Source organism: Elgaria multicarinata, chromosome 3, assembly GCF_023053635.1.
Source record: "Elgaria multicarinata webbii isolate HBS135686 ecotype San Diego chromosome 3, rElgMul1.1.pri, whole genome shotgun sequence".
Classification (NCBI taxonomy): Eukaryota; Metazoa; Chordata; class Lepidosauria; order Squamata; family Anguidae; genus Elgaria; species Elgaria multicarinata.
Window position 1 is genome coordinate 44,579,906 of NC_086173.1, and position 15,901 is coordinate 44,595,806.

Genomic DNA, 15,901 nt, shown 5'->3' on the forward strand with positions numbered 1-15,901 from the left:
TGTCTTTACCCAGATTCTGCATGAGGAAGTGATTTGTATCTATGGGAACAATGGGATTTGTATCTGTCATAAGGGAAATGCCTGGAGACCTGGTGCAGGCTCAGTGCCACCAGTTGCCTATGCCTGTCCTCGGATTTATGGAAAGGCCTTCTTAGGAATTGACAAATCATGGTGATCTGTTTTGGATAAGGATGAAGATGGCTGCTAGTAATGATGGTTATATGCTACCTCCAGGCTCAGAGTCAGTATGCCTCTCAATGCCATTTGTGTGGGAGGAGCGCTATTGCTCTCATGTCCTGCTTGTGGTGGGCTTCCCAGAGGCATCTGGTTGGCCCCTGTGGTAAGCAGGATGCTGGAGTAGATAAATCTTTGGTCTAATCCAGCAGATTCTTGGGTGTTGTGCCCCTCTGAAAGGGAGTGTCAGACATCCATGGAGCAGGATTATTAGCCTGGCCTTTAATGTCATGTAGGCCATTTCAACACCAGCCCAAAAATCCGGGCTGGTCAAGGCCGAGTCCCTGTGTGTCCGAATGATGCACAGGGACTCCCAGGAGGAAGGACGGATGAGAATGGGTTTTCCCAGGGATAAATAATCCCTGGGAAAACCTGATTCTTCACGTGAAGAAGAAGAATCGTCCCGAGGATCGTCCTGAGAACGCAAGACATGTGGCCACCCATCCTGACTTCTTCTCTCCTCCTCATGAGTAGCAGGGATCAGTAGAGGGAAGGAACTGGGCTGGGAAGAATCAGGGGTGGAGGGGAGGGGGTGTGTTTTTTTACTTATGTTTTAGTTGGAGCGCATGTGCGCTCATCATCTCCTTTAAAAAAAATGGCGGGTGCGACACCCTCCTTCCTCCCGGAATGTCACACCTGCATGTGGACTAAGGGGAGGATGTCATGATCAGAATATCATGAGATCCTCCCCCCTCCCTCTATACTGGTACAGGGTAGAAAGGGCCGTAGTCATCCTAGAGAATAACAACAGGGATTTGCACGGTTGTTGACTTGGACAATCTACACTATTGCTTTATAACGGTTTATAATGGTTCTGACAACTATTTGGGCCCAGGGCACATTACATAATACCATTTTCAAAGTGTTATATCCTGCTTGGTGTAGATCTGGCCTAATTACCACTCTGAGCAGGGGATTAGGCTGCTGAAGTTATGATTCCACAGTTAACACCTGGACAGAACCCTGAGCAGACAGACAGGTTACCTGTTAATAGTTTTCCCATTAATAAGAGTTATTGTGTTTCTATTGAAATTATAGCATTTTTTGTGTAATTATTAAAGTCAGCTGGACTAACTTCTGAGTAGGATTGTACAGCCCAACTTGAGGGGAGTAACCTGAGATTTACCCAAACAAGCTTCCAATTTCTACTAGTTCTTACATTGTTTCCTATATATCCTCATGTGCATTTCTCAGCAGCTCTCCAGAAAGATCTGATTCATTAATCAGTAGGAGAATGTCTCTCTCAGAATCTCACAGAATTCAGATAAGGAAAAGCATTGCCTTCCACGGACATGTTGTGTTCAGCCCTGGCTGCAAATTGTATTGTAGATTAATTTATTGCATTAGCCAAAGGCCATAGCACTTGGAAATCAAACAAATACATCCATGTTACAGATTAATAACATAATTATAGCAACATGTGCAATGTCAGAAGATATCAAGAAACTCTCAATTCCCCTTAATAAATGTGTTTCTAATTCTAGCACCAAAGAAGCAGCAATCAGTATAGATTTATTTACTTGCATTTTTATATCTAAGCAGAAAAACAATATTGAGTAGAATGTCTACACTGGAAAGCCATCCTTACCCAACTTGGTACACTCCAGATGTTTTGAACATTAGCCCCAATCAACTTTAGCCAGCATGATCAATGTTCCAGTATGCTGGATGTTGTAGTCCAAAACATCTGGAGGGCACCATGTTTGGGGAAGGCTGTACTATACCATGGCAGTAAAATCAGCTCTGCATTTATTATAGAAATCAGTTGAGTGGAGACGGTGGTACGTACGATGGTATCTTTCATACACAGTGCCAGCTCTAGGTTTTTGAGAAGCCCTGGACAGGGATGTCAGAGAAATCCACAATGGAACCAAATGAGTTTGGATTTTTATTAATCCAAAAAATGAATTCCACAGCAGACCAACTTTTTCCCTGTCGGGCAGATTCTGCAGACTTGTGGGCCGTCTTCCTAACCTTCAGGAATTTTGCCCAAGTTGTATCATAGAGAAACACATGAACATTTTAAAGAATGGCCAAAACTTTGCATGTCCCCCATTGGGTAAAGCATGAAAATGTACATTTGGGGGAATTTGCACATTTGAGGGAAATTTACACATGTGTGCGTATACAAATTTACAGAATGCATATTTGCGCAAATTTGGAAACTGAAAAAAATCCAATTCTGTTGATGGGCAGATGACAGAATAAAAGGTGCCTGACAACCCCTGAAATACTGAGATTTTGCACAATCCGTACATCCACCGCCTTGGACAAAGCACCCTCAGTATGCCCTCTCCCTTGGTGAATCTACCTTCTCACCACCACTGTCACCAGCTGCTAATGCTCCTCATCCTCTTTCTCAGCATTGTTTGCTTGACTAGCCAGTGAGCAGGCATGCAGGGGCGTCTACTGTCCCTGCTTCTCACCCCCATCATTGTCTGGACCAGAATGAGTGGAAGGTGAGGAGAGAAACAGTTCCAGGGGGCTCTTCTCAGTGGGCATCTGCCACAGGATGGGCCCTTGGCAAGAGGCCAACCATGCCCACCTTTGACATCATCCCTGATCATACCTAGTTTTTCACAGCAGCTGTCACACAGATCAGATAGTATTTATTACAACCCCAATGCCACAAAAGCATTCCTTAGCTGGAAATGTACCAAGCTGACTATTCTTGTAGTTTTTGAAAGAGGGAGCTATTGTGGACAGGAAAATTAACCAGGGTGAGAATCTGGTCACTAGATTCTAGTGGTATTCATTAGAGCTAAATCCTGCTGGGCTGCCGTATCCTGTATTCTATCTACTATTGGTTCTGAATGGGTTTGGCCAGATCTGTTTGCATTCTGCAGTGACACAACTCTCCTAGCTGCCTCCCTACCATGGCAGCTCCCTGCCCACTCTTCACTGCAAATTACAACTGTCAGTTATTCATAGCCCTCTCCCTGGCCTCATGCCCCTGACTGCATCTCGCGTCACGGCTGATCCCTGCCCCCTGTTTATCTGCCACTTTTGGAGGAAGTTAGAAATGCATTTGATATAAATTTGATAGTGAAATGCTGGCCTCTCCTGACAGCTTATAAATAGCTTCTTGGAGTCCAATTTTGAGATTTGGATTTAGAAAAAAGACACACACACCCCACATACCAAAAAAAAATCCCTATCAGCCATCTATCTGCAGCACAATCAAAGGTGGTTTGCCTCTCCGTTTCTCACCTCCCTCCCCAATTCCATTATGTCCTGCAGCATGCTCATGGTTCCTTAATATCCCATGGGAAGAGAGTCCATTAAGACAAAGACTTATATCAATCTCTCCCTTCCAACTTAATTAAGTTTTTATAAACACGCAGCCCCATATGGAAAAAAAAAAGTGCAACCCAGCACCAAATTACCAAGGCAAATAGAATCCAAATGAAGTTATTTTCCCTGCCTTGTTTGAGTCCAGTTTTAATTAGGCAGCTGTTGGGACTTGCTGTTGCCTGCATGTAATTGTGTCGTTGCCATTCATTAGAGGTTTGATTGGAGTTATTGTTTGCTTGCCTCCCAACGTTTTCATTTCTTCTGTTTTCCACCGATGACCTGGCCAACTTTGCCTTTCAAGTAATTACAGTTTAGCAGCATCCATTATTTATCTATTAGGGCGGCACTGCAGCTGCCTCTGTCCTGGCTTCAGGAGTGAAATGTTGCTCTCCCATCCTTGGTTTGGGGAGAACGGACCCAAAAACTTGTCCTTCACCATAAAGTCAAACATGTTAAGTGGAAGGACCGGTTTTGAATGTGAGCTGCCCATAGAATTGAATGTGAGCAGGGTTCTCCTAATTAATAAATCAAATGTATTGATTTCCTTTAATGTCTGTAATAGAACTATGATTTATCTAAAGACCAGGGGAGTGATAAGGTGCTTGTATAATAATAAGGACTTTGCATGGTTAAACAGATGCGGAGTTATAGGGAGAACATCCAGGGGACCTGAACAATCAGAAAAATTGAGACTTGGTATCTGCATTATTTTTTTGGAATTGCACAATGTCCAACGTAGCCTCATTCACTTTGCTCATTTGTTTGACTGCATTGAGCTATGAGCTCACTCAGCTTGTCAGTTAATTCAATCATTCTGAATTGATTTTACCTAAAATCCAGCTAATCAAAATCTAATTTTGGCTTTGTTATAAAGTAAGTGGATTACACAGAGTTCAAACCCCCAGGTTGCAATCCAGAGGGATGTGGGCACACGCTTCACACACGCACCCAATCTTTTTTCCTGGGTTGTTCTTTCTAAAGGAGCTTTCACAGAGCTCCTTGAACTACTCTTTAAACTCCACCGATAAGCAGTTTTGGGATTTGGTGCAAATCCTATTTTTAAAGGGGAAGTATCAATAGTGTGTGCTATTTCATGCCCTCCAATATTTCCCGAATGAAAATGGAAACCCACTTATTCTTATATCAAGGAACACTGCCTGAACACACACACATCTATCTTTCCATCTTTTTCTTTCACAAACGTTTTGCACCCTTCTTCAACTAATAGGGTCCAAGCATAAAGATGGGTGATAAGTTCATTTCATTTCAGTTTTGAGAAGAATTTGCTACAATTCACAAAGTTCCCCATAATTGGGACAAAAAGAACTTGAGACTGGGCGGGGGTGGGGGGAATGTGGGAGAAACTGGAACTGACAGATTCATTTTGCTCTTAATAATCACGTTGTATTTAGCCATTTTAGTGCTTAATTAGGGCTGCCACCTCTTTTTTCTGACAGGCTCCTCATATGTATGTGGCAGGCACGTGCAACATTGTCCTAGAATGGCTGTACTTACTGCATTTGTTGTTGAAAATGGAAAACAATTTTGTGTCGGTTCATTTTTTACAAGAATTTACTAAAATTCACCAAGTTCCTATCTGGGAGAAAAAGAACTCAAGGTTGTTGTTGTTTTTAAAAAAAATGAATGTGGGAGAAAGTGAAACTAAGATATTCCTTCATCCTTGTCCTGGAGCATCTTTATGTAGAAAATAATTACACATTGCTGAAGCTCTGTGCTGTCTGCGTTACCCAACTCAATAGTAATCTGCACTCCACTGATTTAAAAGCCAAGAAGATGCTTTGTCCTTTACGTTGCAGATTGAAAATAATAATAATTATAATATGTTATCTAGAATATGTCAAATGGCAGGCTAGATACTACTTTATGCCTTGGTGTTCACACCTGTGTACATATCTGTATTAGGGATAAGATGTATCATAAGAACATAAGAAGAGCCCTGCTGGATCAGACCAAGGGTCCATCTAGTCCAGCACTCTGTTCACACAGTGGCCAACCAGCCATCGGCCAGCGATGAACAAGCAGGACATGGTGCAACAGCAACCTCCCACCCATGTTCCCCAGCAACTGGTGCACACAGGCTTATTGCCTCGAATACTGGAGATAGCACACAACAATCAGGGCTAGTAGCTATTGATAGCCTTTGCCTCCAGGAATTTATCCAACCCCCTTTTGAAGCCATCCAGATTGCTGGCCATCACTACATCTTGTGGTAGTGAGTTCCATAATTTAACTATGCACTGTGTGAAGAAGATCTACGCCCCACCTAGAGATTTAACTATTAGTAACCAGAATGGGGCTGAACTACACCAGCAACTCATACTAACATACATTGAATGAGCCCTCCTCAAAAAGCAAAACTAAGGGGAAATAGGGAGGGAGTTACCATTTACCAGGGATGTGGTTCAGACAACAGGGACTGTCACTCGTAAATAGAAGTAACTAGAGCACAAGCTACTTTCCACTTTGAAAGCTTCCCAGCCTTGCTCTCTGCACATTTTGCTATCAATAACTGTGGCAACCCTCAGGAACTATTGCCTGCCCCTCCTGCTTGGGTCTTGAGCTCTGGAATCCTTCCTGATGGAGCCAGAAATGAACCACCCGCTGTATACATCCAATATACCCAGGGGGGAGGGGTTGTTTTGTTTGTTTTCTTGGGTTCAGTGTCCTTATGGTAACTGGATTTTGTAGATGAAAATATATTTGATAGAGCATATCTTCACAGTAGACATATACCAGTTTTATACCTGTTTAATAGTCATGGCTGGGAATTGTAGTTCGGCGAAGGTGCTAAGAAATCTCTGCTGAACACACCAGTCCCTCCTCTTGCAGAAATACAGTTCCCAGTATTTGATGGAGGGAGGAAATGGCTATTATTAAACCAGCTTCAGTCTCTAGTGTGGATATGCTCCTAGTCTCCTTGTAGGTTGAGTTAACTGGTTAATGGGTTTCAAAGATCCCAGCGACCGGAAGAGATCCTTTCCGTAGTGTAACCAAGATAGGGCAATTGGGGTTTGAGATGGGGTTCAGTGTATTTGCTTGGGTCTAGCTCACATCCCAGAAGGTTGTATGAAACAGTTGTCCTACTTTCATGAGCTTCAGCTTTGCAGCATGATCCTATGCAGGCTACTCAGAAGCCAGGCCCACAGGAGTACTTACTCCCCAAAGGTCACCATGTATAATCCTAGGTTTTACAATGTATGTTTTAAACTTTTTAAGGGAGTCTTTTGGCCCAGTATTGGGCAAAAGATGGGATGATGATAATAATAATAATAATAATAATAATAATAATAATAATAATAATAATAATAATAAATTTTAAATAGGGATGGGAGAATCAATGAGACTCACACTCTTTGGGTTTCACTGAGTTCCCCCTTGAATCTTAGCCCATCTTATTCTTCTTTCCAAATGTGGCACGTTTGTTGTTCAAACAGGAAATGTGTACAATTGGGTGCACTTTTTTTAAGAGGGTGCACCCAAATATGCACCCCCCCTTCTTGGCTAAGAGTGAAATCCTATGCATAATTAGACAGAAAAAAAGTCTTGGGAATTGCAAGATTTTTTTCTATTTCAACATGCATAGGATTATGCCCTAAAGCATGAAAATATGTGGGGTGGGGTGTCAAAATGTGCAATATTTAAAGTGCACATTTTTCTACCAAAGTTCAGGAATAAGTGAGCTTTGCCCCCCAAAAATGTGCTCATCTTCAGGGGGACAAATGGGACAAGTTCTGATATTTTAACAAAGTGAAACAAAATTCTTATACAAATTTTAACATTGATAAAGGAAATATGTCCAATGCAAATTATTTCCACTGGCGACCTGCACACCACACTGACTCACAGCACAGCACTAATCACAATCGGAGCCAAAAAAAGCCAATTTCTAAAGAACAATGTGAGGTGTTGGGCAGCTGCGGTATTCAGTTAAGGTTCAGAGGAAACATCGAACACAACACGACAATTCACAGCTGCTAGACAAACTGACTCACATTGATTTATTTATTTATTTCCCACATCTTCAGCCCTAGCAAAACATTGGCTAACAAAAAGTCAACAATAAAAACATCAAATGAGATTAAGAGGTACACAATAATAATAAAAAAAGTGAGCCAGCAGCCGTATACCAGCTATTAATTTAAAGCAGTCAAACTTAACAAAATAAAATGAGTCCTCAGAGAGGGAAAAAGAGCCTGACGAAGGCTATTTTCACTTGCTGCCTGAATGCGCAGAATGAGGAGGTCTGCCAGTTCCCCCCAAACTGTGAATTTCCATAGTCTGGGCACTGCTACAGAGGAGTTTAAAATCCTCCTCCATGCCTCTGAAGGTAGCAGGAGACATAGTAGCACCTCCACTCATAATCCATGTGTTTGGTCATGGGGGAGGAGAACCTACTCCCAACCAGTTTAGGGCAGTGTGGGCAACTTGTGGCCTTACAGATGTTTTGCCTTCAACTCCCATCAACCAAGACAGCATAGGCAATCATGAGGGGTCATGGGAGCTGTAGTCCAAAATATCTGGAGGTCCACGGGGAGCCCAGCCCTGGGTTTAAGGCTTTATTTATTTATTTATTTGTTGCATTTCTATACTGCCCAATAGCCAAAGCTCTCTGGGCGGTTTACAAAATTAAGACAATTCAAGTATAAAACACCTTGAATTGGCCTCTGAGGCAAATAGGGGAGCAACCACAATTGATAGGATTGGTGTTCTACAGCGAAAAGACCAAGGCCTCAGCTAGACCTAGCGATCTAGCATGACGGAGGGGTGAATATCCCATGATATTTTTATCGAGAGATCTCCCCCTCTGTTCACGCATGGCACATGACAACCTCAGAGGGAGAGGCATCGCGCCTGCCTTTTTGGGGTTTTTTAAGAGACAGGAGCGTATGACCACTCATGCACAAAAGGTAAGTCCTTTTTTTAAAAAAAAATCTACTGCTCCCCCCCACCCACCCTACACCCAATGGGCGCAGAGCCTTGTTAAAATTGTCTTTTTCCTTAACACTTTGAATCTGGATAGTTGTACATTTTGTTAAGGACAACACCCTTTCTTTTTACACCTTACACTCAATAAGATCTCCTCCAGTAAGCAGGGTTTTAGACTCCATTGCCCTACATAGCTCTTTGCATCTCCCTTTGACTAGCAGAACTAGAATAGGCTATGGGAAATATTGAAAGCTGCGGAATCAATAATCCAAAGATATTGCTTACCTGTACAATCCTGTACACAGAAGTAAATTCTACTGTGATCAATAAAGACTACTCCTGCGTAACAGTGCATAGGATTGCAGCCTAACAGTGTAATCCTAAGCATGTTTACTCAGAAGTTCAGTGGGGCTTATTCCCAGGTCAGTAGATATAGGATTGCAGCCTTAGACTGCTCATGCCTTCCTTCCCAATATAACAGAAAGCTACAACCAATCATTGTAACGTTTTTGGAATGTGTCTCAAGATCAGACAGAGAAGTACGTGAATATCCAGGTACATCACAGAACGAACAGTTTTAATAAGACATAATTCACATTATGATCTATTAATGTAACACAAGAATCTACAACCACTTTGATTTGACATGGTGATGGGATATGGGAGTCCTTCCCACTCTTAAGCTGACAAGAAAACAAAGCACCTGAAATACCACTGTCATTTCAGCACCGGATCATTCCAGAGAGTTAACCTGCCCCACCCCCTGGCACACCTTGACAGGCATCTAATTAAAGTTGACAGGTACCAGAAAATGCATCAAATCCTCAATTCACGCTGAGTTTTGGGGCTGGCAATCATGTAAGCTGAAGAAAGCTTGATTTTCACCACCTTAATAGCAAGATCATTCAGCATGCACGTTGTAAGGGAATCCGGTGGCTCCCAAGCCTACCCACTCAATAAAATCAAAAGGATTTTTTCTGTGAGTGGGACAGAGGAGAGATTGAAACAAAGGAATAGTTTCTCCTCTAGCGCCCCCAATCCAAACTGATGCAAGAATCAACACATTTTCTACAGTGATGCTTCCAATATAAACACATTTGTGGATCATCATCAGAACACGCTGAGAGAAAAATAGTGGTTAGGGAAGACTTTGGAAAGAAAGGCCTGAAAGAGTTGGTCCGTGTCTGATGGGTGGTTGGCCACTGTGTGAACAGAGTGCTGGACTAGATGGATCCTTGGTCTGATCCAGCACGGCACTTCTTATGTTCTTAAGAGTAGTGATCGGTGTAGCTGCAGGCCATAAAGCTGAAGACTGTGGTTAACCATGGTGACTGGCGACAAGGCTTCAAAGGTTGGACAGGCAATTGCCAGGACATCCTGTGGAGACCATATAACATTTTAAAATCTTTACCCCGGCTGCCAATTCCTCTCCAGGCAAAATATCAAGTGCTGGTTCTTACCTTTAAAGCCCTACATGGTCTAGGTCCAAGGTACCTTAAGGAGCACCTGCTCCCCTTTCTTTCAGACCCCTACTTCAGGTCCACAGAGGGTCATCTGCTGTGACTGGCTAATGTGAGATGGGCAGTCACATGCCAGAGTAGAGTAAATATATGAAAAGGAGGACAGGGCTCCTGCATCTTTAACAGTTGTATAGAAGAGGGAATTTTAGTAGGTGTCATTTGCATGCATGCAGAACCTGGTGAAATTCTCTCTTCATCACAACAGTTATAGCTGCAGGAGCCCTGCCCTCTTTTGAATCTGGTCAAGAGGGCACACCTCCTGCAACTTTAACTGTTGTGCTGAAGAGAGAATTTCACCAGGTTCTGCATGCATGCAAATGACACCTACTGAAATTCCCTTCTCTTTACAACTGTTTAAGATACAGAAGCCCTGTCCTCCTTTTCATATGGTCACCCTATGCCAGAGGACCTTTTCCCTTGCTGCCCCTGAGCCAGCTGAAATGTGCCTGCTGACCTCCTTGAATGTCTTTAACGACTCTATTATCCCAGCAGGCCCTCCCTTTTTAAAATCTTATTGTTGTATAGTAAAGCCATACAGCTTTTATGCTGTATGGTTTTATTGATTGTTTTATCTTTTTAAATTGTTTTTAACATTTTTATGCTGCCTATGGAATTTTCTTTATAGTTTTATAAATTGTTTAAATTGCTTTAACTTCGTATGCCGCCTAGGGTAGTCTGTATATAGGTGGGCTATAAATTGAAATAATAATAATAATAATAATAATAATAACAACAACAACAACAACAACAACAACAACAATAATAATATGGGCCCTGGCTTTGTTAACAATTTCAGAATCAGTCAGGAGTTATATAAAAGATGGCTTCCTTTTATTAACCAGGATTATTTATTCTCCACTACCCTGCTGTGTATCCATCCTGTTTTCTGACTTTGTTGTTCTTTTGCTGAGTCACTTCCTGGACGTCTTGTCATCATTCCCTGAATTTTCCGCAACGTGCCTTTTCCTCTATGAAAAGCCAGTGAAGAGAGATACTGATCTCCTGCCATGGATGTGGTGCAAATGGATCAAGGAAGAATCTGAGGGGAGGGAGTGTTGAACTCTCCTTCTCCTCGGTTCTGTTTCCCGAAACTAACCCCAGAGTGGTAGCCATGTTAGTCTGCCACAGCCGAACCAGCAGAGTCCTGTGGTACCTTAAAGACTAACAAAGGTATTTTGGCTTAAGCTTTCATGTACACTTTTGTGCGCACTTGCACAAGTATGCATTAGCGCAAGTGTGCATTTGCAAATCGAATAAAATCCTCCTACAACAAATCAGATTCTGTTGAGCAGATGACAAAATGAAAGGTGCCTGACAATCCACGAAATGTAAATAGAGTGGATTTAACAAAATCCGTACCTCTCTAGTTAGGTAGGGTGACCATATGAAAAGGAGGACAGGGCTCCTATATCTTTAACAGTTGCATAGCAAAGGGAATTTCAGCAGGTGTCATTTGTATATAAGGAGAACCTGGTGAAATTCCCTCTTCATCACCACAGTTAAAGCTGCAGGAGCTATACTAGAGTGACCAGATTTAAAAGCGGGCAGGGCACCTGCAGCTTTAACTGTTGTGATGAAGAGGAAATTTCACCAGGTTCCCCATATATACAAATGTCACCTGCTGAAATTTCCTTTTCAATACAACTGTTAAAGGTACAGGAGTCTTGTCCTCCTTTTCATATGGTCACCCTATAGGAAGGCTCACACAAAGGTGACAGTGATCTCCTACCCCTTTTAAGTTGCTTTCATACTCACATTAAAGGCAGGTTTCCTGGTGAAAATACACCCACATATCCCTCTTTACCTTTACTGGAGGACCAGGCTATATATATTACCTACAGTATTAGAGGAAGTATGTTGTTCAATGCTTGTTGCTTGGGAACATGGACAGGACAATGCTGCTGTGCTCACGTCCTGCCTGTGTTCTTCCCATGGGCATCTGGTTGGCAATGTGGGAACAGAATGTTGAACTAGAGAGGTCTGTGGTCTAAGGCAGCAGAGCCCTTATATCAGAGCTTTCCAAACTCTGTGTCGCGACACGTTAGTGTGTCGGCTGCAGTGTGTAGGTGTGTCGCGCGAACGTATTACAATTTATGTATGTGTCCGTATCTCTTATAAGGGGTTAGTTTAACCTCCGGTTTGTTAGTAAAACTAAATTACTGTGTCACGAAATGATGCATGTCTAAAATGTGTGTCACCAACATGAAAAGTTTGGAAAGCTCTGCCTTATATTCTTAACAAGGGCAAAGTCCACCTCAGAGCACACAACACACAAATGTGAACACCCACTGTCTCCAAAGCCATCCAGCCATATCTCTACCAAAGAATAATCTAATGGTAGACAGGAACCAGCAGCTCCTCCCCTTCCTTTTTGGGGCTGGAAAATTGCACTGCTTCCATTAGAGACAGGACTCTGAATAGGGAGACTGTGCATATGTGTTAGAGACAGGACTGTGAATAAGGACAGAATAGGGAGACTGTGCATATGCCGTGTAGCCAGGCACTGCTTCACTGAGGACTACAAGAACCCTCCAGATATAAACCATTTCCCTTATTCACTCCAATGACACTGCAGCATGTGTATATAACTTCATGAGGCTTCTTCCAGATTGCTGGACAGAAAAATCTGCCCAGAAGCCAGTTAGAAAATGGCTCATTGATTTTACTTGACATGTTAAACATTTGCTCAGTGCCACTTTCCCACTGGAGAAAATGGAACATGAAAATGCTTAACTTTGATTCACTTGGATTGGACTGTGCCTTACTCCAAGGCTGGGGAACTTGCTGCCCTCCAGACGTGCTGACCTATAAGTCTCATGGTCCCTCACCATAGGCTACACTGGCTACAGCTGATGAGAATGGTAGGTTAAAACATCTGGAGTGTCACAATTTGCCCATCCATGCCTTCCTCTATTTCTTGACTTATTTTTTTAAAAAAAATTCGTCTGAGTGACTTTTGAGAAGATAAGCTGGAGCTATATTTTCATTTCTCTTTACATTATACCAGGAGTGAGACGACTTCTGTTCAAATATTGGGAGGCATTTTTCTGAGTTTTGTGGTAGCTGCTAATTGTTAGTAACACAGGAAGGACTTCCTTCCTCTTCCTCCTCCTCCTCCTCTTCCTCCTCCTCTTCTTCTTCTTCTTCTGATTGACAATGACAAAGCAGCAGTCTTTTTCAGCAGCATGGTCATTTTATTTTCTTCTAGAAGACCTAGGCCCTTTCTACACCTAAGGATTATCCCAGGAAAATGGAGGGATCGTCCCTGCCTGCTCCTGAGATCCCCTGTGAATCATTTGCATGCACAGGGATGATCCTGGGGGGAAAGGCAGGTGTCAAAATGGCCCTGGACACAGCATTGTTCCTGGGCATTGTGGATAGAAACTGATTTCCTAATGGCCACCATTTTATTTGGGGACAGCCGCCATGTCCTCTCCCCCAACTGTAATGGAATGATGCTATGTCTGGGTAGTCGAGGGGAGATAAAATGATGGTGGACCACCGGGGCAGGGGGTAGGGCTGTTTTTGTTGCTGATGCCGCAAACAGAGCCAAAGGAGGAGAAGGAATAGGAGGAGGAAGCTCAGCCCTTAATTGGGCTTTTCCCTGCCATGTTTGGAAGCCAGAATTTGCTAACTATTTTGATTATTTCACACTTTGCCTATATTGTACAATTAACATCCTTCATTCTTAGGGAACAAAAAAAAAAGGCCAACCATTTAGTTTATGGAGTTTATAATTAGGTTTCTGTAACACTTGTGTTTCATAGCTGTATCCTTTTTAGACAAGGTGTTTGTTTCGCTGTTAATTATAAGTTTGCAACAGCTTCTGAACTAAACAAGAAGATATTTGCATGAAAACTCATACTCATTTTTTGTGTAGTTTTGTCTAATGTATGCATTTTGCAAGCAATTTTCCTAATATAATATGTTTATAGTTATTTTCATAAATGTGTGGACTTTCCCCTAATATATGTATTTTGAATTCATTTTTTATTGGAGAACTCCATTGCAAAATTGAAGTAGGGATCTTGAAGAATAACTTCATTTTGGTTCGCATACTGGTTCAAAAGTGTTAGATTAGGAAAATTTACCTTAAAATGCAGACGGAAGGAATTTCTCCCCCACTCCTAGCAGAAGACCTGTCCAAAAAGGCTATGAACTTGTAATGCCACCAGAAAGAGCTGGGTTTATCAGCAGGAGAAAGCAGGTTCTCTATTCCCTGACTGGTTGCTTCCTACCCTTGCTAAAGGGTAGGAAAATAACAACAACAACAACAACAACAACAACAACAACAACAACAACAACAACAAAACAAATTTCTTACCCACCTCTTTGATCGAGGCGGGAAACAACAATAAACGATAAAATACATAATACTCAATTAAAACGTAATATACATTGTTTAAAGCATCCTAAAAAAAAACTTAAAACATTTTAAAAACATCTTAAAATTCCACTGGATAGGCCTGCCGGAAGAGATCAGTCTTTATAGCTTCCTTGAATGCTAGTAGACTGTTAAGTTGACGAGTCTCCTCCGGCAGGCCATTCCACAGTCTGGGAGCAGCAGAAGAGAAGGTCCTCTGGGTAACAGTTATCAATCTAGTTTTTGCTGGCTGAAGTAGATTTTTCCCAGAGGACCTGAGTGTGCTGGACGGATTGTATGGGAGAAGGTGATCCCGCAGGTAGCCTGGACCCAAACCATGTAGGGCTTTAAAGGTGATAACCAACACTTTATACTTTGCTCAGAAACTAATTGGCAGCCAGTGAAGAGATTTTAAAACTGGTGTAATGTGGTCACCCCTAGGTGTACCAGTGACCAGCCTGGCTGCCATATTTTGAACTAGTTGAAGTTTCCGGACTAGGCACAAAGGTAGCCCTATGTAGAGCACATTGCAGAAGTCAAGCCTTGAGTTACCAGCGTGACGCGTGCACTACCATCTTTAGGTCTTCTAACTCTAGGAAGGGAGATGGAGACAATGGGTTGTTTCCTTCTGTCTCTGTGATTGCATTTTGCAAGCAATTTTCCTAATACAATGTCTTTACTGTTATTTTCATGAATATGTGCAATTTTTGTGCATTTACCCCTAATATATGCACTTTTGTATGCATTTTCTTATTGGCAAACTCCATTGCAAAACATGGCAAAGTATGGATTTTGAAAGATAACTGAGTTTTGGTTCACATATTGGTTCAAAAGTGTTAAATTAGGAAAGTTTGTCTTAAAATGCAAATGGCAGGAATTTCTCTGTCATCCCTCACAGAAGACCTGCTGAAAAGACTGAACTTCCAGGGCCACCTGACTAGGTGAGGATCTACACTAGTACATGAAACATTGTTTTTACAGTCATTGAACATTTTGTTTTTGAACGATTTAAAACGTAGCAGTTTTTAAAACGTTTACTTACTTTTCTCTTTCCATGGGAATGCATTCCTTTTGGCCACACTGATCTTTTTTTCCCCATCTGCCAATTTCCCCTCCCACTTCCTCTTCTCTCCACTGGCAAACAAACCAGGAAGCAGCTTCTCAAAACTGAAACTAAAAAATGTCTGCAGAAAGCAGGCTTGAAAAAAAAATGGCTTCAACTTTGGGCACGGAAATTACATAAACATGCCCCCAGGAATGCGATTGGCTAATTAAGAACTACAGGAAACCCATTTAATACAATGAAATCAGCCACATCATACCAAATAGAACAACTTATTTCAGAGAAGTTCAAAATAAAAACTGGAGAACAGACAACAATAAAATGTCTCAAACCGAACGTCATGTGGTGACATACTACCAAATGCACACTTAAAAACGGTAAGACACGTTCTAACTTGACTAGTGTAGATCCCTTCAGAGTTGAGTTTATTGGCAGGAGAAAGCAGCTTAGCCATTCCCTGACTGGGCACTTCCTACCCTT